Source organism: Hypanus sabinus, chromosome 31 (genome assembly GCF_030144855.1).
Source record: "Hypanus sabinus isolate sHypSab1 chromosome 31, sHypSab1.hap1, whole genome shotgun sequence".
In the NCBI taxonomy this organism is placed as follows: Eukaryota; Metazoa; Chordata; class Chondrichthyes; order Myliobatiformes; family Dasyatidae; genus Hypanus; species Hypanus sabinus.
In genome coordinates, this window is record NC_082736.1 from 34,812,409 (window position 1) to 34,834,332 (window position 21,924).

Here is a 21,924-nt window from a genome sequence, read left to right on the forward strand (position 1 = left end):
CGAAGCGTTAGATCTCAATGCAGATGATCTTTATGGGTGGAAGTCCGGGAACTGGGGTTGACGAGGAGATAGAGAAAAGGGATCAGCCATGATTGAATGGCGGAGCAGACTCGATGGGCCAAAATGGCCTCGCTCTACTCCGACGTCTTCTGGTCTATCTTGTTGCACTTTGCTGCAGATTGTTAGGTGCAATAAGGCCATCACTGAATCGTGATTGAAGAATGGTTGTAGTTGGGAGCCAAATACTCAAGTTTACATGGGTGGCACAGCTCTGCTGGTAAAGAATGACGTCAAATAGGAAGATGTTGAATCCTTGTAGGTTGAGTAAAAGGACACTAATGGCAGGCCTGCCAATGGTAGCTAGGATGTGGACCACAAATTCCAATGAGAAAAAGCTTATCAAAAGGGCAATGTTATGATTGTCAAGAGATATTGCAACATGCAGGTCAGTTGGGAAAATCAGATTGGTAATGGATCTCAGAGTGAGTTTGTTAAAGGCCTACGATAGGGCTTTTCAGAGCATTTCGTTGTTGAGCCTATGAGGGGATCAGCTATACTGGATTGGGTGTGATGTAATGAACCAGAGATGATTAGGGAGCTTAAGGTAAAAGAACCCTTAGGAGGCAGTGATCACAATATGATTGAGTTGAACTTCAAATTTGATAGGGAGAAAGTAAGGTCTGACATAGCAGTACTTCAGTGGAGTAAAGGAAATTCCAGTGGTATGAGAGAGGAGCTGGCCAAAGTAAATTGGAAGGAGCTTCTGGCAGGGATGACAGCAGAGCAGCAATGGTGTGAGTTTCTGGAAAAAATGAGGAAGGTGCAGAATAGAATATTCCAAAAATGAAGGCTTACTCAAATGGTAAAATAGTACAACTGTGGCTGACAAGGGAAGTGAAAGCTATTGTAAAAGCAAAACAGAGGGCATGCAACAAAACAAAAAAAAAATAGTGGGAACATAGAGGATTCGGAAGCTTTTAAAGCCCTACAGGGAGCAACTAAAAAATAATCATTGCAGGTAAAAGATGAAATACGAAAGCAATCTAGCAAATAATATCAAAGTAGATAGAAAAAGCAAATATCTATCCAACCTTGTCTTAAATATATTTACTGAGGTGGCCTCCACCGCTTCACTGGGCAGATTCACCACCCTCCGGGAAAAGCAGTTCCTCCTCATCCCCATCCTAAATCTACTCCCCCAAATCTTGAGGCTGTGTCCCTTCGTTCTCATCTCACCCACCAGTGGAAACGACTTTCCTGCCTCTATTTTATCTATATTTCTATAAGATCTCCTCTCATCTTTTCTGAATTCCAGCAAGTACTCAATCTCTCCTCATAGTCTAACCCACTTGTCTCCTTACTTTGGGGTACCTTATCAACTGCCTTGCTGAAATTCATACGCACTACATCTACTGCTCTACCTTCATCAACGTGCTTAGTCACATACTCAAAAAACTCAATCAGGCTCATAAGGCGCAATCTGCTTTTGACAAAGCCATGCCGACTACTCCTAATCAATCCACTTAAAACAAAGATGGGAGAAATTTCTTTGGCCAGAGGGTGGTGAATGGAGGCCAGTTTTGATAGGTTCTTGACTGAACATGATATCAAATGTTATGGGGAGAAGGCCGGGAGTGGGGCTGAGGAGGGGAAAGAAAGGATCAGCCATGATTGAATGGCAGAGCAGAGTTGACGGACAAATGGCCCAATTCTGCTCCCATGTCTCATTGATGCTCCTCTCCATAGGCAACATCCTTTTCACATCCACTCTATCAAGGCCTTGCACCATTCTGGTTGCATCACTGGCTACAGCAACTTCTGAGTGGACATCAAGATCAGTTTGCTGCTCCCCCGACCAACCAGGGGTCACCAGAGATCTGAAGACTTTTCTCAACCACAAGAAGAGAGCCTTTAGGTCAGGAGACGGGGTGGGGGGGGGGGGAACTGAAACATATCCAGAGGGACAAGCTGGCAAAAGAGGGATGCTGGAGAACACGCTTGGGCAGAGTGACCCATGGGAGGCGTGGAGAGGCATGAAGAATATCACTGGCCTCAATCAGCCTAGCTGGAGAGCCCTGGAATGGGCTGATGTATCAAACCAATTCTTCAATAGGTTTGACGATTGCCCTCCTGTTCACACCCCCTCAGCACACTAGTCCAGGTGCAGAGGCACCCAGTGCTCTCTCAGCACGAACCCATCCTCTCCCCTCTCGTTCAACACAGGCTACCACTGTCTACCCTCCCCTCTTGCCCCGAACCTACCACCCACACCTCCACATACCAACTGCTATCATCCTGATCTTCAGTCCCCACCTCCCACCAACTCCCCAGCCGTCATGGACTCATCTTCACTACTGAGCCGTTAAGAAGGGCTCGGAAACTCAGACACGGCAAAGCATAGGGAACCCCGAGGTTTGGTTACGAAGGCAGACGGTGCATTGGCCTTCATCAATCGTAGGATTGAGTTCAGGAGCCGAGAGGTAATGTTACAGCTATATCAGACCCTGGTCAGACCCCACTTGAAGTACCGTGCTCAGTTCTGGTTGCCTCACTACAGAAAGGATGTGGAAACCATAGAAAGGGAGCAGAGGAGATTTACAAGGATTTTGCCTGGTTTGGGGAGTATGCTTTATGAGAATAGGTTGAGTGAACTCGGCCTTTTCTCCTTGGAGCGACGGAGGATGAGAGGTGACCTGATAGAGGTGTATAAGATGATGAGAGGCATTGATCGTGTGGATAGTCAGAGGCTTTTTCCCAGGGCTGAAATGGCTAGCACGAGAGGGCACAGTTTTAAGGTGCTTGAAAGTAGGTAGAGAGGAGATGTCAGGGGTAAGTTTTTTATGCAGAGAATGGGCTGCCATTGATGGTGGTGGAGGCAGATACGATAGGGCTTTTAAAAGATTCCTGGTTGGGTACATGGAGCTCAGAAAAATAGAGGGCTATGGGTAACCCTCGTAATTTCTAAGGCAAGGACATGTTTGGCACAGCTTTGTGGGTATAAATGGGTGTTTCTCCGGTTGGCAGTCAGTGGTGAGTGGGGTGCCGCAGGGGTCGGTGCTGGGCCCGCAGCTGTTTACCATTTACACAGATGATTTGGAAGGGGGGGGGGACTGAGTGTAGCATAGCAAAATTTGCTGATGACACTAAACTGAGTGGAAAAGCAAATTGTACAGAGGACGTGGAGAGTCTGCAGAGGGATAGAGATTGGTTAAGTGAGTGGGCCAAGGTCTGGCAGATGGAATACAACGTTGGTAAATGCAAGATCTTCCACTTTGGAAGGAATGATAGAAGAGCAGATTACTACTTAAATGGTGAAAGATTACAGCATGCTGTTGTGCCGAGGGACTTGGGAGTGCTTGTGCATGAATCACAAAAGTTGGTTTGCAGGTACAACAGGTTATTAAGAAGGCAAACGGAACATTGGCCTTCATTGCTAGAGGGATTGAACTCAAGCAGGGAGGCCATGCTGCAACTATACAGGGTGATGGTGAGGCCGCACCCGGAGTACTGTGTGCAGTTCTGGTCTCCGTACTCGAGGTAGGATATACTGGCTTTGGAGGCGGTGCAGAGGAGGTTCACCAGGTTGATTCCAGAGATGAAGGGGTTAACCTACGTGGAGAGATTGAGTCGCCTGGGACTGTACTCTCTGGAGTTCAGAAGAATGAGAGGGGATCTTATAGAAACATACAAAATTTTGAAAGGGATAGATGAGATTGAAGTAGGAAAGTTGTTTCCATTGGGAGGTGAGACTAGAACTAGGGGACATTGCCTCAAGATTCAGGGGAATAGATTTGGGACGGAGATGGGGAGAAACTGTTTTTCCCAGACAGTGGTGAATCTGTGGAATTCTCTGCCCAGGGAAGCAGTTGAGGTTTCTTCGCTAAATATATTTAAGAAACTGTTAGGAAGGTTTTTACATAGTAGGGGAATTAAGGGTTATGGGGAAAAGGCAGGTAGATGAAGCCGAGTTTACGGACAGATCAGCCGTGATCTTATTGAATGGCGGGGCAGGCTCGATGGGCCGGATGGCCATTTCTTATGTTCTTATGGTAGCTCTTCCATTGTATCCTGGATAATGGACTCCCTGACTGGCAGACCAGTTTGTGCAGCTTCAGAGCTGTGTGTCTGACATGGCGATAAACAGCACTGGGGACCACAGGGCACTGTATTGACTCCCTTCCTGTTTATCCTGTACGCCTCGGACTTTCGCTACAACACTGAGTCATGTCATCTGCAGAAGGTCTCTGATGACTGGGTGGGAGGACGGGAGGATGAACACAGGACCCCGGTGGAGGACTTTGTCAAATGGTGCAGACTGAAAGCTGCTGCGAAACTGTCATTTCCTTTGGGATCAATGAAGGATCTATCTACTCCAAAGGTCACTCACCCCTCGTTCTTCTGACCTCCAGTGAAGACAGGACCAGAGTCTTCAAAAACTCTTCATACGACAAGCCGCTCAATCCTGGGATCATTTTCACAAACCTCCTTCGGACCCTGTCCAGCGCCAGCACTCGGATCAGGGGCCCCAAAACCGCTCAGGATACTCCCAAAGTGGCTTATAAAGCCTTACATCGTTCCACGCCGCGAAATGAATAACTTCCGGGACACATGCCGGTGAAGTTACAGCCGACTTGGGTACATGAGAGAGATTTAACCCAAAAAGAAAGGGGGTGGAGGGGGAAAAGGTGGAGGAGGCCCCAGCGAGGATCGAACTCGCGACCCCTGGTTTACAAGACCAGTGCTCTAACCACTGAGCTATGGAGCCAGTTGCAAGGCAGCGCCCGAAAGTAACGCCAAAAGCCGGTAGAGAGCGCAGGCGGCTCCACGCCGGTCCCGGTGCCACCGAAACCTTCCCCGGAAGGGCCGCCAGGCGGAAGGCTGAGAGGGTGGGATCCTCTTTCGGGGGGCAGACCGGTGCTGAAAGCGGTTTCCAGCGAGGCTCATCAACCCCACGCGAGATACACGGAGATGCGCTCCCTGTTAGACCGACCACACCTGCCCCCTCTTAAGCAACAGAGTGCTGGAGGGACTGAGGGAAAGAGGGCAGTAGGGAGACCCTTCAGCAGGCCTGAAATGCTGACTGTTTGCCCTTTCCCACCGATGCTGCCCGGCCTGCTGAGCTCCTCCAGCGTTTGTGTCTGTGCGTTGCTCTGAGGATTTCCAGCATCTGCAGATTTGGGGATGAATAAAGTATGTATGTATGTATGTATGTATGTATGTATGTATCTATCTATCTATCTATGTATCTATCTATGTATCTATCTATCTATCTATCTATCTATCTATCTATCTATCTATCTATCTATCTATGTATCTATCTATCTATCTATCTATTTTCTCCTGTTTCTCATACAGCCACAAGCTGTTTGTCGGTCTTCTTCGTGCGAAGATTATTTTCATATATTTAGTTGTACTTTCTTGTATTTGCAAGAAAACAAATCTCAAGGTTGCAGTTCTGATAATAAATTTTTAGCTTGACTTTGAAACATGTTTTTTTTTAATATGAACTGCAGAAAGTCTCGGATGACTGGGCGTACAGAGGGAGGACGGGAGGATGAATACGGGGCCTGGTAGAGGGTGGTGTCAACTGAACTCCCTGCAGCTCAACATCAGTCAGACAGAGGAGACGGTGATGGACTTTAACAAGACTGAGCCTGCACTGCTCCCTGTTGCTGCGGATGGTGAGGACACGGATGTGGCGAGGACCTGCCAGTACCTGGGCTGCACCTGTCCTGGGTACTTGAAATGACCAGGAGACGCAGACAATTCTTCGAGAAGTTTAAACCTTTATTTACAAACAAAGGCTGAGGCAATCGATGAACTTGTCACCGAAAGCCCGCCGAGCTCCGGTGAACAGCATTCTTTATAGTAATTACTTATCTCAGTTACATTTCGGTCTCATCAGCATACCCAATCAATTTCTAGCTGCATATCATATATTCATTAACTAATCAATCGCTCTTGCCCAGCTCTCGGTGTGCCACCATTATTTCTCTCCAGTTCGCATTGGGGCCCCATTCCTGGCCAAGGTTATTTTTCCAGACAACCTCCCTCACTTTACATTTTCTGCTGGTACCGGCCTGTCCGCCACCGTTATCTCTTACTAAACAAAGGCTGAGTGTAATACATGGCGTACATTTCAGCTAATAGTGCTGTTAGCTAAACAGGTGTCCTGTAATTGCCACAGTATGCAGCGAAGAGAGTACAAAGTATCTAGTTAAAACAATACATAGCAAAATGTGTCTAGTAAAATAATACATAGTAATATTCAGTACCTAGAAGTGATGACACAGTATAGTGAATTGCTAGTACATAGTGATTATATTTCAGGTATATATAATGATTATGTCAGGTATATTTCTCAATAGTCGAGTGGAGCACCAACATGGAGGCTGTGTACAAGGAGGGCCAGGGTCACCTCGACTTCCTGAGGAGACTGGAGTGTGCAGGCCCCTCCCTCACACGTTCTACCAGTACAATCTTCTACACGTGGTGAGCTGGGGCAATGTCATCTACGCGGGTGATGCTGACAGGCTCAATAAACTGATTAGAAGGGCTGGCTCCGTTATAGGGGTCAAACTGGACACACTGGAGGCTGAGGTAGAACAAAGGACCCGACAGAAAACCCTGGCAATGTTTCTCACCCTCTGCACTTCTATTAAGGTGGGGGGGGGGTATATGGGAGGCAGGGTTTAAGGGTCGGCACAACATTGTGGGCCGAAGGGCCTGTACTGTGCGGTACTATTCTGTGTTCTATGTTCTAAGCATGCCAGCTTGGCTGAACAAAGGAATACTTTCAGTAACAGACTGAGACAACTGCACTGCTCCGGATAGTGCTCCGGATAGTGCTATATGAGATCATTCTTACCCTTGGCCATTAGGTTCTATAGTGAGTCAACCTATATCATGACGGCCCCTCCTGTCATGTCAACTTATTTTTTAATCTTTCTTACTTCTCTTCTGATATTTGTACATCTGTGCACTGGTAATGTTACTGTGACCCTGTGATTTCCTTGGGGATCAATACTGTATCCATCTATCTCCAAAAAAGACTAGACACGGAGACTGACAAACAACAGAGGTGCATACGAAGACAGGTTTAGTGCCCTGATGGTTGTGGGGTCTCCTTAAAGTCCTCCGCTGTGGGCTGACTCAGCATAGAGGAGGGAGACGGGAAACCTGGCTGAGTGGTGTGATGACAACAACCGTAAGACCAAGCTGCTCATTGTAGACTTCAGGACAGTGGGACCATTGGAGGGTCCGAGGTGCAGAGGGTCAGGAACTTTAAATTGCTGGCCGTCGCCATCTCCGATGACTGTCCTGGACCCAGGATATCAATATAATTGCAAAAGGAAAAGCACGACAGCACCTCTATTTCCTCAGGTGTCCGTAGAGGTTTGACTTGGGAAAACTTCCAAGGCCGTGGGCCCGGTATGGGAGCACCAATGCCCCTTCAACTGAAAACCCTACAGAAGGTAGTGGACATGATGGGTAAAACCCTCCCAACCATTGTGCATGTCGACATGAAACATCACCGTAGAAAGGCAGCATTCATCACTCACCAACCAGACCACGCTCTCTTCTCACTGCCGCCACCAGGTAGAAGGTGCGAGAGTCAGAATCGGGTTCATGATCACCGGCATGGGTCGCGAAATTTGTTAACTTAGCAGCAGCAGTTCAACGCAATACATAATCTAAGAAATAATAAGTGATAATAATAATAAATAAGTAAATCGATAAATACATACATTGCATAGATTAAAAATCACGCAAAAAGCAGAAATGATATATATTTCAAAAAGCGGTGTATTGTCCATTTAGGAATCGGATGGCAGAGGGGAAGAAGCTGTTCCTGAATCACTGACTGTGTGTCTTCAGTCTCCTGTACCTCCTCCCTGATGGCAGAGGGGAAGAAGCTGTTCCTGAATCGCTGAGTGTGTGTCTTCAGGCTCCTGTACCTCCTCCCTGATGGCAGAGGGGAAGAGGCTGTTCCTGAATCGCTGAGTGTGTGTCTTCAGGCTCCTGTACCTCCTCCCTGATGGCAGAGGGGAAGAGGCTGTTCCTGAATCGCTGAGTGTGTGTCTTCAGGCTCCTGTACCTCCTCCCTGATGGCAGAGGGGAAGAAGCTGTTCCTGAATCGTTGAGTGTGTGTCTTCAGGCTCCTGTACCTCCTCCCTGATGGCAGAGGGGAAGAAGCTGTTCCTGAATTGCTGAGTGTGTCTTCAGGCTCCTGTACCTCCTCCCTGATGGCCGAGGGGAAGAAGCTGTTCCTGAATCGCTGAGAGTGTGTCTTCAGGCTCCTGTACCTCCTCCCTGATGGCAGAGGGGAAGAAGCCGTTCCTGAATCGTTGAGTGTGTGTCTTCAGGCTCCAGTACCTCCTCCCTGATGGCAGAGGGGAAGAAGCTGTTACTGAATCGCTGAGTGTGTGTCTTCAGGCTCCTGTACCTCCTCCCTGATGGCAGAGGGGAAGAAGCTGTTCCTGAATCACTGAGTGTGTGTCTTCAGGCTCCTGTACCTCCTCCCCGATGGCAGAGGGGAAGAAGCTGTTCCTGAATCACTGAGTGTGTGTCTTCAGGCTCCTGTACCTCCTCCCTGATGGCAGAGGGGAAGAAGCTGTTCCTGAATCATTGAGTGTGTGTCCTCAGGCTCCTGTACCACCTCCCTGATGGCAGAGGGGAAGAAGCTGTTCCTGAATCGTTGAGTGTGTGTCTTCAGGCTCCTGTACCTCCTCCCTGATGGCAGCGGGGAAGAAGCTGTTCCTGAATCGCTGAACAGCTCTATCTGAGATTCTACCAACAATCAGCAAATTTATAGACGGTATTTGAGCTAAACCTAGCCACACAGTCATGTGTATACAGAGAGAGTAGAGCAGTGGGCTAAGCACACACCCCTGAGGTTCGCCAGTGTTGATGGTCAGTGAGGAGGAGATGTTATCACCAATCTGTACAGATTGTGGTCTTCCGGTTAGGAAATCGAGGATCAATTACAGAGGGAGGTACAGAGGCCCAGGTTCTGTAACTTCTCAATCAGGATTATGGGAATGATGGTGTTAAATGCTGAGCTATAGTCGATGAACAGCATCCTGCCCAGGTGCTTGTGTTGTCCAGGTGGTCTAAGGCCGTGTGGGGAGCCATTGAGACTGTGACTGCTGTTGACCCATTGTGGCCATAGGCAAATCGCAATGGGACCAGGTCCTTGCTGAGGTAGGAGTTCAGTCGAGTCATGACAAACCTCTCAAAGCATTTCATCACTGTCGATGTGAGTGCTACCGGGCGATCGTCATTAAGGCAGCCCACGTTATTCTTCTTAGGCACTGGTATAATTGTTGCCTTTTTGAAGCAAGTGGGAACTTCCGCCCGTAGCAGTGAGAGGTTGAAAATGTTCTCGAATACTCCCACCGGTTGGTTGGCACAGGTTTTCAGAGCCTCGCCAGGTATTCCATCGGGACCTTCCCCCTTATGAGGGTTCACTCTCTTTAAAGACGGTCTAACATCAGCCTCTGAGACGGAGATCACAGGGTCATCGGGTGCAGCAGGGACCTTCACAGCTGTAGTTGTGTTCTCCCTTTCAAAGCGTGGATAGAAGGCGTCGAGTTCATCTGGTAGTGAAGCATCGCTGCCATTCATGCTACTGGGTTTTGCTTTGTCTTGCAGACCCTGCCAGAGTTGTTGCCCATCCGATGTCACCTCCAACCTCGTTCCAAATTGTCTCTATGTCCTTGAAGTAGTCCTACGCAAATCATACCTGGTTTTGTGGTACAGGCCTGGGTCGCCAGACTTGAATGCCACAGATTTAGCCTTTAGCAAACGATGTACCTGCTGGTTCATCCACACAGGTTTTAATGAAGTCGGTAACAACTGCAACATACCCATCCAGGTTCGAAGATGAATCCCTGAATACAGTCCAGTCCACCAATTCAAACCAGTCCTGTAGGCGCTCCTGTGCTTCCCTTGTCCAAACCTTCTTGGTCCTCACTGCTGGTGCTGCAGTCTTCAGTCTCTGCCTGTGCTCAGGGAGTAGAAGTGCAGCCAGGTGATCAGACTTCCTGAAGTGAGGGCGTGGAATAGCACGGTCGGCATTCTTGATGGTGGTGTAGCAATGGTCCAGTGTGTTGTTTCCTCTGGTATTGCAAATGATCTGTTGATAGTAATTGCTTAGTGATTTTTTTCAGACTGGCCTGCTTAAAATCTCGCAAAACGATGGTGAAGGTGTTAGATTGTGCACGTTGATCCCATTGCTCAGATCATCTAATGTCTGATTGCTATTGGCCTGGGGTGGAATGTATACTGCTACCAAAACGATCCTGGAAATCTCACGTGGTCGGGAAAATGGTCGGCACTTAACTGCCAGGTATTCCAGGTCTGGTGAGCAGAATTGGGACAGCACTGATGGTAGACTTCGGGAGAGGGAATCGTAGGATTGGAGGTGGAGAGGGTCAGTAACTTTAAATTCCTGTGTCACTATCTCAGAGGACCTGTCCTCATGATTTTGCATACCTCTATCAAAGCTCCTCCCAATCTTCTACATTTCAAAGAATAAATGCCAACCAAACCTATTCAACCTTTCCCTATAACTCAGGACCTCCAGGCTTGGCACACGACTGTGCTGGAACACACAGCTCAGACCACATCGTCATGTTCGCCGATGACAGGACCGTGGCGGGTCTCATCAGCAAGAACGACGAGTCAGCTTACAGAGAGGAGGTGCAGCGGCTAGCGGACTGGTGCAGAGCCGACAACCTGTCTCTGAATGTGAACAAAACAAGACTTCAGGAGTGCACGGAGCGACCACTTCCCGCTGAACATCGACGGCTCCTCGGTAGAGATCGTAACGAGCACCAAATTTCTTGGTGCTCACCTGGCGGAGAATCTCACCTGGTCCCTCAACACCAGCTCCATAGCAAAGAAAGCCCAGCAGCGTCTCTACTTTCTGCGACGGCTGAGGAAAGTCCATCTCCCACACCCCATCCTCATCACATTCTACAGGGGTCGTATTGAGAGCATCCTGAGCAGCTGCATCACTGCCTGTTTCGGGAATTGCACCATCTCGGATCGCAAGACCCTGCAGCGGATAGTGAGGTCAGCTGAGAAGATCATCAGGGTCTCTCTTCCCACCATCACGGACATTTACACCACACGCTGCACCGCAAAGGTAACAGCATAAAGAAGGACCCCACGCACCCCTCAAACAAAATCTTCTCCCTCCTGCCATCTGGGAAAAGGCACCGAAGCATTCAGGCTCTTACAACTAGACTGTGTAACAGTTTCTAACTCTGAGCTAGCAGAGTCCTCAAAACCCAAAGTCTGGACAGACATTTTACTGCCCTATTGCCTATTTTACTATTTATTGTAATGCCTGCACAGTTTTGGGCACTTTATGCAGTCCTGCGTGAGTCTGCAGTCTAGTATAGCTTTTTTCTGTGTTGTGTTTTAACGTAGTTCAGTCTAGTTGTTGTACTGTGTCATGTAATACGAGGATGCTGCCTGGATTAGAGAGGGTGCAGAGGAGATTTAACAGGATGCTGTCAGGATTAGAGAGGGTGCAGAGGAGATTCACCAGGATGCTGCCTGGATTAGAGAGGGTGCAGAGGAGAATCACCAGAACGCTGCCTGGATTAGAGAGGGTGCAGAGGAGAATCACCAGGATGCTGCCTGGATTAGAGAGGGTGCAGAGGAGATTCACCAGGATGCTGCCTGGATTAGAGAGGGTGCAGAGGAGATTTACCAGGATGCTGTGCGGATTACAGAGGATGCAAAGGAGATTCACCAGGATGCTGCCTGGATTAGAATGCGTGCAAAGGAGATTCACCAGGATGCTATCAGGATTAGAGAGGGTGCAGAGGAGATTCAGAAGGATGCTGCCTGGATTAGAGAGGGTGCAGAGGAGATTCAACAGGATTCAGCCTGGATTAGAGAGGGTGCAGAAGAGATTCACCAGGATGCTGTCTGGATTAGAGAGGGTGCAGAGGAGTTTCACCAGGATTCAAACTGGATTGGAGAGGGTGCAGAGGAGATTTACCAGGATACTGTCTGGATTAGAGAGGGTGCACAGGAGATTCGCCAGGACGCTGCCTGGATTAGAGAGGGTGCAGAGGAGATTTACAAGGATGCTGTCTGGATTAGAGAGGGTGCAGAGGAGATTGTACAGGATTCAGCCTGGATTAGAGAGGGTGCAGGGGAGATGTACCAGGATGCTGCCTATATTGGAGAGAGTGCAGAGGAGATTCACCTGGATTCAAGATGGATTAGAGAGGGTGCAGAGGAGATTTTCCAGGATGCTGTCTGGATTAGAGAAGGTGCAGAGGAGATTGTACAGGATTCAGCCTGGATTAGAGAGGGAGCAGGGGAGATGTACCAGGATGCTGCCTATATTGGAGAGAGTGCAGAGGAGATTCACCTGGATTCAAGATGGATTAGAGAGGGTGCAGAGGAGATTTTCCAGGATGCTGTCTGGATTAGAGAAGGTGCAGAGGAGATTCACAAACATGTTGCCTGGATTAGAGAGGGTGCAGAGGAGATTGAACAGGATTCAGCCTGGATTAGAGATGGTGCAGAGGAGATTTACCAGAACGCTGCGTGGATTAGAGAGGGTGCGGAGGATATTTACCAGGATGCTGTCCGGATTAGAGAGGATGTAGAGGAGATTCATAAGGATGCTGACTGGATTAGAGAGGGTGCAGAGGAGATTCACCAGGATGCTATCAGGTTTATAGAGGGTGCAGAGGAGATTCACCAGGATGCTGTCTGGATTAGAGAGGGTGCAGAGGAGATTCACCAGGATGCTGTCTGGATTAGAGAGGGTGCAGGGGAGATTCACCAGGATGCTGCCTGGATTAGAGAGGGTGCAGAGGAGATTCACCAGGATGCTGTCTGGATTAGAGAGGGTGCAGAGGAGATTCACCAGGATGCTGTCTGGATTAGAGAGGGTGCAGAGGAGATTCAGAGGAGATTCATAAGGATGCTGACTGGATTAGAATGGGTGCAGAGGAGATTCACCAGGATGCAATCAGGTTTAGAGAGGGTGCAGAGGAGATTCACCAGGATGCTGTCTGGATTAGACAGGGTGCAGAGGAGATTATCCAGGATGCTGCCTGGATTAGAGAGGGTGAAGAGGAGTTTCACCTGGATTCAACCTGGATTAGAGAGGGTGCAGAGGAAATTTTCCAGGATGCTGTCTGGATTAGAGAGGGTGCAGAGGTGATTTACAAGGATTCTGTCTGGATTAGAGAGGGTGCAGAGGAGATTCACAAGGATTCACCCTGTATTGGAGAGGGTGCAGAGGAGATTCACAAGGATGCTGCCTGGATTAGACAGGGTGCAGAGGAGATTATCCAGGATGCTGTCTGGATTAGAGAAGGTGCAGAGGAGATTCACCAGGATTCAGCCTAGATTAGAGAGGGTGCAGAGGAGATTCACAAGGATGCTGCCTAGATTAGAGAGGGTGCAGAGGAGATTCACCAGGATGCTGTCTGGATTAGAGAGGGTGCAGAGGAGATTCACCAGGATTCAGCCTAGATTAGAGAGGGTGCAGAGGAGATTCACAAGGATGCTGTCTGGATTATAGAGGGAGCAGAGGAGATTTACCAGAATGCTGGCTGGATAAGAGAGGGTGCAGAGGAGATTCACAAGGATTCACCCTGGATTGGAGAGGGTGCAGAGGAGATTCACAAGGATGCTGTCTGGATTATAGAGGGAGCAGAGGAGATTTACCAGAATGCTGCCTGGATAAGAGAGGGTGCAGAGGAGATTATACAGGATTCAGCCTGGATTAGAGAGGGTGCAGAGGAGATGTACCAGGATGCTGCCGGGATTAGAGAGAGTGCAGAGGAGATTCACCAGGATTCAAACTGGATTAGAGAGGGTGCAGAGGAGATTCACCAGGATTCAGCCTAGATTAGAGAGGGTGCAGAGGAGATTTACCAGGATTCTGTCTGGATTAGAGAGGGTGCAGAGGAGATTCACCTGGATTCAACCTGGATTAGAGAGGGTGCAGAGGAGATTTTCCAGGATGCTGCCTGGATTAGAATGGGTGCAGAGGAGATTCATCAGGATGCTATCAGGTTTAGAGAGGGTGCAGAGGAGTTTTACCAGGATGCTGTCTGGATTAGAGAGGGTGCAGAGGAGATTCATAAGGATGCTAACTGGATTAGAGAGGGTGCAGAGGAGATTCACCAGGATGCTATCAGGTTTAGAGAGGGTGCAGAGGAGATTCACCAGGATGCTATCAGGTTTAGAGAGGGTGCAGAGGAGATTCACCAGGATGCTGTCTGGATTAGAGAGGGTGCAGAGGAGATTCACCAGGATGCTGCCTGGATTAGAGAGGGTGAAGAGGAGATTCACCAGGATGCTGTCTGGATTAGAGAGGGTGCAGAGGAGATTCACCAGGATGCTGCCTGGATTAGAGAGGGTGAAGAGGAGATTCACCAGGATGCTGTCTGGATTAGAGAGGGTGCAGAGGAGATTCACCAGGATGCTGCCTGGATTAGAGAGGGTGAAGAGGAGATTCACCAGGATGCTGTCTGGATTAGAGAGGGTGCAGAGGAGATTCACCAGGATGCTGCCTGGATTAGAGGGTGAAGAGGAGATTCACCAGGATGCTGCCTGGATTAGAGAGGGTGCAGAGGAGATTCACCAGGATTCAGCCTAGATTAGAGAGGGTGCAGAGGAGAATCACCAGGATTCAGCATGGGTTAGAGAGGGTGCAGAGGAGATTCACCAGGATGCTGCCTGGATTAGAGAGGGTGAAGAGGAGATTCACCAGGATGCTGTCTGGATTAGAGAGGGTGCAGAGGAGATTCACCAGGATGCTGCCTGGATTAGAGGGTGAAGAGGAGATTCACCAGGATGCTGCCTGGATTAGAGAGGGTGCAGAGGAGATTCACCAGGATTCAGCCTAGATTAGAGAGGGTGCAGAGGAGAATCACCAGGATTCAGCATGGGTTAGAGAGGGTGCAGAGGAGATTTTCCAGGATTCTGTCTGGATTAGAGAGGGTGCACAGGAGATTCACCTGGATTCAACCTGGATTAGAGAGGGTGCAGAGGAAATTTTCCCGGATGCTGTCTGGATTAGAGAGGGTGCAGAGGTGATTTACAAGGATTCTGTCTGGATTAGAGAGGGTGCAGAGGAGATTCACAAGTATTCAGGATGGATTAGAGAGGGTGCAGAGGAGATTCACAAGGATTCACCCTGTATTGGAGAGGGTGCAGAGGAGATTCACAAGGATGCTGTCTGGATTAGAGAGGGTGCAGAGCAGATTCACCAGGATGCTGTCTGGATTAGAGAGGGTGCAGAGGAGATTCACCAGGATTCAGCCTAGATTAGAGAGGGTGCAGAGGAGAATCACCAGGATTCAGCATGGGTTAGAGAGGGTGCAGAGGAGATTTACCAGGATTCTGTCTGGATTAGAGAGGGTGCAGAGGAGATTCACCTGGATTCAACCTGGATTAGAGAGGGTGCAGAGGAAATTTTCCAGGATGCTGTCTGGATTAGAGAGGGTGCAGAGGTGATTTACAAGGATTCTGTCTGGATTAGAGAGGGTGCAGAGGAGATTCACAAGTATTCAGGCTGGATTAGAGAGGGTGCAGAGGAGATTCACAAGGATTCACCCTGTATTGGAGAGGGTGCAGAGGAGATTCACCAGGATGCTGTCTGGATTAGAGAGGGTGCAGAGGAGATTCACCAGGATTCAGCCTAGATTAGAGAGGGTGCAGAGGAGATTCACAAGGATGCTGTCTGGATTATAGAGGGAGCAGAGGAGATTTACCAGAATGCTGGCTGGATAAGAGAGGGTGCAGAGGAGATTCACAAGGATTCACCCTGGATTGGAGAGGGTGCAGAGGAGATTCACAACGATGCTGTCTGGATTATAGAGGGAGCAGAGGAGATTTACCAGTTTGCTGCCTGGATAAGAGAGGGTGCAGAGGAGATTATACAGGATTCAGCCTGGATTAGAGAGGGTGCAGAGGAGATGTACCAGGATGCTGCCGGGATTAGAGAGAGTGCAGAGGAGATTCTCCAGGATTCAAACTGGATTGGAGAGAGTGCAGAGGAGATTTTCCAGGATACTGCCTGGATTAGAGAGGGTGCGGAGGAGATTTACCAGGATGCTGTCCGGATTAGAGAGGATGCAGAGGAGATTCACAAGGATGCTGCCTGGATTAGAATGGGTGCAGAGGAGATTCACCAGGAAGCTATCAGGATTAGAGAGGGTGCAGAGGAGTTTTACCAGGATGCTGTCTGGATTAGAGAGGGTGCAGAGGAGATTCAACAGGATTCAGCCTGGATTAGAGAGGGTGCAGAGGAGATGTACCAGGATGCTGCCTAGATTAGAAAGAATGCAGAGGAGATTCACCTGGATTCAACATGGATTAGAGAGGGTGCAGAGGAGATTCAATAGGATGATGTCTGGATTGGAGAGGGTGCAGAGTAGATTCACAAGGACGCTGTCTGGGTTAGAGAGGGTGCAGAGGAGATTCACCAGGATGCTGTTTGGATTAGAGAGGGGGCAGAGGAGATTTTCCAGGATGCTGTTTGGATTGGAGACGGTGCAGAGGAGATTCACCAGGATTCAAGCTGGATTAATGAGGGTGCAGCGAAGATTTTCCAGGATGCTGTCTGGATTGTAGAGGGTTCAGTGGAGATTCATCAGGATGCTCTCTGGTTTAGAGAGGGTGCAGAGGAGATTCACCAGGATTCAGGATGGATCAGAAAGGGTGCAGAGCAGATTTTCCAGGAGGCTGTGTGGATTAGAGAGGGTGCAGAGGAGATTCACCAGAATGCTGTTTGGATTAGAGAGGGTCCAGAGGAGATACACCAGGATTCAGCCAGGATTAGAAAGGGTGTAGAGGAGATTTTCAAGGATGCTGTCTGGATTAGAGAGGGTGCAGAGGAGATTCACTTGGATTCAGGCTGGATTAGAGAGGGTGCAGAGGAGATTTTACAGGATGCTGTCCGGATTAGAGAGGATGCAGAGGAGATTCACAAGGATGCTGCCTGGATTAGAATGGGTGCAGAGGAGATTCACCAGGATGCTATCAGGATTAGAGAGGGTGCAGAGGAGATTCACCAGGATGCTGCCTGGATTAGAGAGGGTGCAGAGGAGTTTTACCAGGATGCTGTCTGGATTAGAGAGGGTGCAGAGGAGATTCACCGGGATTTAACATAGATTAGAGAGGGTGCAGAGGAGATTCAATGGGATGCTCTCTGGTTTAGAGAGGGTGCAGAGGAGATTCACCAGGATTCAGGATGTATCAGAAAGGGTGCAGAGCAGATTTTCCAGGAGGCTGTGTGGATCAGGGAGGGTGCAGAGGAGATTCACCAGAATGCTGTTTGGATTAGAGAGGTTCCATACACCAGGATTCAGCCAGGATTAGAAAGAGTGCAGAGGAGATTTTCCAGGATGCTGTCTGGATTAGAGAGGGTGCAGAGGAGATTCACTAGGATTCAGCCTGGATTAGAGAGGGTGCAGAGGAGATTCACCAGGATGCAGCCTGGATTAGAGAGGGTGCAGAGGAGATTCACCAGGATGCTGCCTGGATTAGAGAGGGTGCAGAGGAGATTCTCCAGGATGCTACCTGTATTAGAGAGAGTGCAGAGGAGATTCACCAGAATTCAACCTGGATTAGACAGGGTGCAGAGGAGATTTTTCAGGATGCTGTCTGGATTAGAGAGGATACAGAGGAGATTAACCAGGAATAAGCCTGGATTGGTGCGGGTGCAGAGGAGATTCACGAGGATGCTGCCTGGATTGGAGAGGGTGCAGAGGAGATTTACCAGGATACTGTCTGGATTAGAGTGGATGCACAGGAGAATTTGCAGGATGCTGTGTGGATTAGAGAAGGTGCAGAGGAGATTCACCAGGATTCAGCCTAGATTAGAGAGGGTGCAGAGGAGATTCACAAGGATGCTGCCTAGATTAGAGAGGGTGCAGAGGAGATTCACCAGGATGCTGTCTGGATTAGAGAGGGTGCAGAGGAGATTCACCAGGATTCAGCCTAGATTAGAGAGGGTGCAGAGGAGATTCACAAGGATGCTGTCTGGATTATAGAGGGAGCAGAGGAGATTTACCAGAATGCTGGCTGGATAAGAGAGGGTGCAGAGGAGATTCACAAGGATTCACCCTGGATTGGAGAGGGTGCAGAGGAGATTCACAAGGATGCTGTCTGGATTATAGAGGGAGCAGAGGAGATTTACCAGAATGCTGCCTGGATAAGAGAGGGTGCAGAGGAGATTATACAGGATTCAGCCTGGATTAGAGAGGGTGCAGAGGAGATGTACCAGGATGCTGCCGGGATTAGAGAGAGTGCAGAGGAGATTCACCAGGATTCAAACTGGATTAGAGAGGGTGCAGAGGAGATTCACCAGGATTCAGCCTAGATTAGAGAGGGTGCAGAGGAGATTTACCAGGATTCTGTCTGGATTAGAGAGGGTGCAGAGGAGATTCACCTGGATTCAACCTGGATTAGAGAGGGTGCAGAGGAGATTTTCCAGGATGCTGCCTGGATTAGAATGGGCGCAGAGGAGATTCATCAGGATGCTATCAGGTTTAGAGAGGGTGCAGAGGAGTTTTACCAGGATGCTGTCTGGATTAGAGAGGGTGCAGAGGAGATTCATAAGGATGCTAACTGGATTAGAGAGGGTGCAGAGGAGATTCACCAGGATGCTATCAGGTTTAGAGAGGGTGCAGAGGAGATTCACCAGGATGCTATCAGGTTTAGAGAGGGTGCAGAGGAGATTCACCAGGATGCTGTCTGGATTAGAGAGGGTGCAGAGGAGATTCACCAGGATGCTGCCTGGATTAGAGAGGGTGAAGAGGAGATTCACCAGGATGCTGTCTGGATTAGAGAGGGTGCAGAGGAGATTCACCAGGATGCTGCCTGGATTAGAGAGGGTGAAGAGGAGATTCACCAGGATGCTGTCTGGATTAGAGAGGGTGCAGAGGAGATTCACCAGGATGCTGCCTGGATTAGAGAGGGTGAAGAGGAGATTCACCAGGATGCTGTCTGGATTAGAGAGGGTGCAGAGGAGATTCACCAGGATGCTGCCTGGATTAGAGGGTGAAGAGGAGATTCACCAGGATGCTGCCTGGATTAGAGAGGGTGCAGAGGAGATTCACCAGGATTCAGCCTAGATTAGAGAGGGTGCAGAGGAGAATCACCAGGATTCAGCATGGGTTAGAGAGGGTGCAGAGGAGATTCACCAGGATGCTGCCTGGATTAGAGAGGGTGAAGAGGAGATTCACCAGGATGCTGTCTGGATTAGAGAGGGTGCAGAGGAGATTCACCAGGATGCTGCCTGGATTAGAGGGTGAAGAGGAGATTCACCAGGATGCTGCCTGGATTAGAGAGGGTGCAGAGGAGATTCACCAGGATTCAGCCTAGATTAGAGAGGGTGCAGAGGAGAATCACCAGGATTCAGCATGGGTTAGAGAGGGTGCAGAGGAGATTTTCCAGGATTCTGTCTGGATTAGAGAGGGTGCACAGGAGATTCACCTGGATTCAACCTGGATTAGAGAGGGTGCAGAGGAAATTTTCCCGGATGCTGTCTGGATTAGAGAGGGTGCAGAGGTGATTTACAAGGATTCTGTCTGGATTAGAGAGGGTGCAGAGGAGATTCACAAGTATTCAGGATGGATTAGAGAGGGTGCAGAGGAGATTCACAAGGATTCACCCTGTATTGGAGAGGGTGCAGAGGAGATTCACAAGGATGCTGTCTGGATTAGAGAGGGTGCAGAGCAGATTCACCAGGATGCTGTCTGGATTAGAGAGGGTGCAGAGGAGATTCACCAGGATTCAGCCTAGATTAGAGAGGGTGCAGAGGAGAATCACCAGGATTCAGCATGGGTTAGAGAGGGTGCAGAGGAGATTTACCAGGATTCTGTCTGGATTAGAGAGGGTGCAGAGGAGATTCACCTGGATTCAACCTGGATTAGAGAGGGTGCAGAGGAAATTTTCCAGGATGCTGTCTGGATTAGAGAGGGTGCAGAGGTGATTTACAAGGATTCTGTCTGGATTAGAGAGGGTGCAGAGGAGATTCACAAGTATTCAGGCTGGATTAGAGAGGGTGCAGAGGAGATTCACAAGGATTCACCCTGTATTGGAGAGGGTGCAGAGGAGATTCACCAGGATGCTGTCTGGATTAGAGAGGGTGCAGAGGAGATTCACCAGGATTCAGCCTAGATTAGAGAGGGTGCAGAGGAGATTCACAAGGATGCTGTCTGGATTATAGAGGGAGCAGAGGAGATTTACCAGAATGCTGGCTGGATAAGAGAGGGTGCAGAGGAGATTCACAAGGATTCACCCTGGATTGGAGAGGGTGCAGAGGAGATTCACAACGATGCTGTCTGGATTATAGAGGGAGCAGAGGAGATTTACCAGTTTGCTGCCTGGATAAGAGAGGGTGCAGAGGAGATTATACAGGATTCAGCCTGGATTAGAGAGGGTGCAGAGGAGATGTACCAGGATGCTGCCGGGATTAGAGAGAGTGCAGAGGAGATTCTCCAGGATTCAAACTGGATTGGAGAGAGTGCAGAGGAGATTTTCCAGGATACTGCCTGGATTAGAGAGGGTGCGGAGGAGATTTACCAGGATGCTGTCCGGATTAGAGAGGATGCAGAGGAGATTCACAAGGATGCTGCCTGGATTAGAATGGGTGCAGAGGAGATTCACCAGGAAGCTATCAGGATTAGAGAGGGTGCAGAGGAGTTTTACCAGGATGCTGTCTGGATTAGAGAGGGTGCAGAGGAGATTCAACAGGATTCAGCCTGGATTAGAGAGGGTGCAGAGGAGATGTACCAGGATGCTGCCTAGATTAGAAAGAATGCAGAGGAGATTCACCTGGATTCAACATGGATTAGAGAGGGTGCAGAGGAGATTCAATAGGATGATGTCTGGATTGGAGAGGGTGCAGAGTAGATTCACAAGGACGCTGTCTGGGTTAGAGAGGGTGCAGAGGAGATTCACCAGGATGCTGTTTGGATTAGAGAGGGGGCAGAGGAGATTTTCCAGGATGCTGTTTGGATTGGAGACGGTGCAGAGGAGATTCACCAGGATTCAAGCTGGATTAATGAGGGTGCAGCGAAGATTTTCCAGGATGCTGTCTGGATTGTAGAGGGTTCAGTGGAGATTCATCAGGATGCTCTCTGGTTTAGAGAGGGTGCAGAGGAGATTCACCAGGATTCAGGATGGATCAGAAAGGGTGCAGAGCAGATTTTCCAGGAGGCTGTGTGGATTAGAGAGGGTGCAGAGGAGATTCACCAGAATGCTGTTTGGATTAGAGAGGGTCCAGAGGAGATACACCAGGATTCAGCCAGGATTAGAAAGGGTGTAGAGGAGATTTTCAAGGATGCTGTCTGGATTAGAGAGGGTGCAGAGGAGATTCACTTGGATTCAGGCTGGATTAGAGAGGGTGCAGAGGAGATTTTCCAGGATTCTGTCTGGATTAGAGAGGGTGCACAGGAGATTCACCTGGATTCAACCTGGATTAGAGAGGGTGCAGAGGAAATTTTCCCGGATGCTGTCTGGATTAGAGAGGGTGCAGAGGTGATTTACAAGGATTCTGTCTGGATTAGAGAGGGTGCAGAGGAGATTCACAAGTATTCAGGATGGATTAGAGAGGGTGCAGAGGAGATTCACAAGGATTCACCCTGTATTGGAGAGGGTGCAGAGGAGATTCACAAGGATGCTGTCTGGATTAGAGAGGGTGCAGAGCAGATTCACCAGGATGCTGTCTGGATTAGAGAGGGTGCAGAGGAGATTCACCAGGATTCAGCCTAGATTAGAGAGGGTGCAGAGGAGAATCACCAGGATTCAGCATGGGTTAGAGAGGGTGCAGAGGAGATTTACCAGGATTCTGTCTGGATTAGAGAGGGTGCAGAGGAGATTCACCTGGATTCAACCTGGATTAGAGAGGGTGCAGAGGAAATT

General features: G+C 49.1%; 1 non-coding gene across 1 annotated transcript; it reads right to left on the reverse strand.

Moving 5' to 3' along the window:
* Nucleotides 1-4,692: 4,692 nt before the first annotated feature.
* Nucleotides 4,693-4,765, reverse strand: trnat-ugu (transfer RNA threonine (anticodon UGU)). Its single transcript has one exon. It is a non-coding gene; the product is annotated as a tRNA-Thr (tRNA).
* Between the last annotated feature and the right edge of the window lie 17,159 nt (nucleotides 4,766-21,924).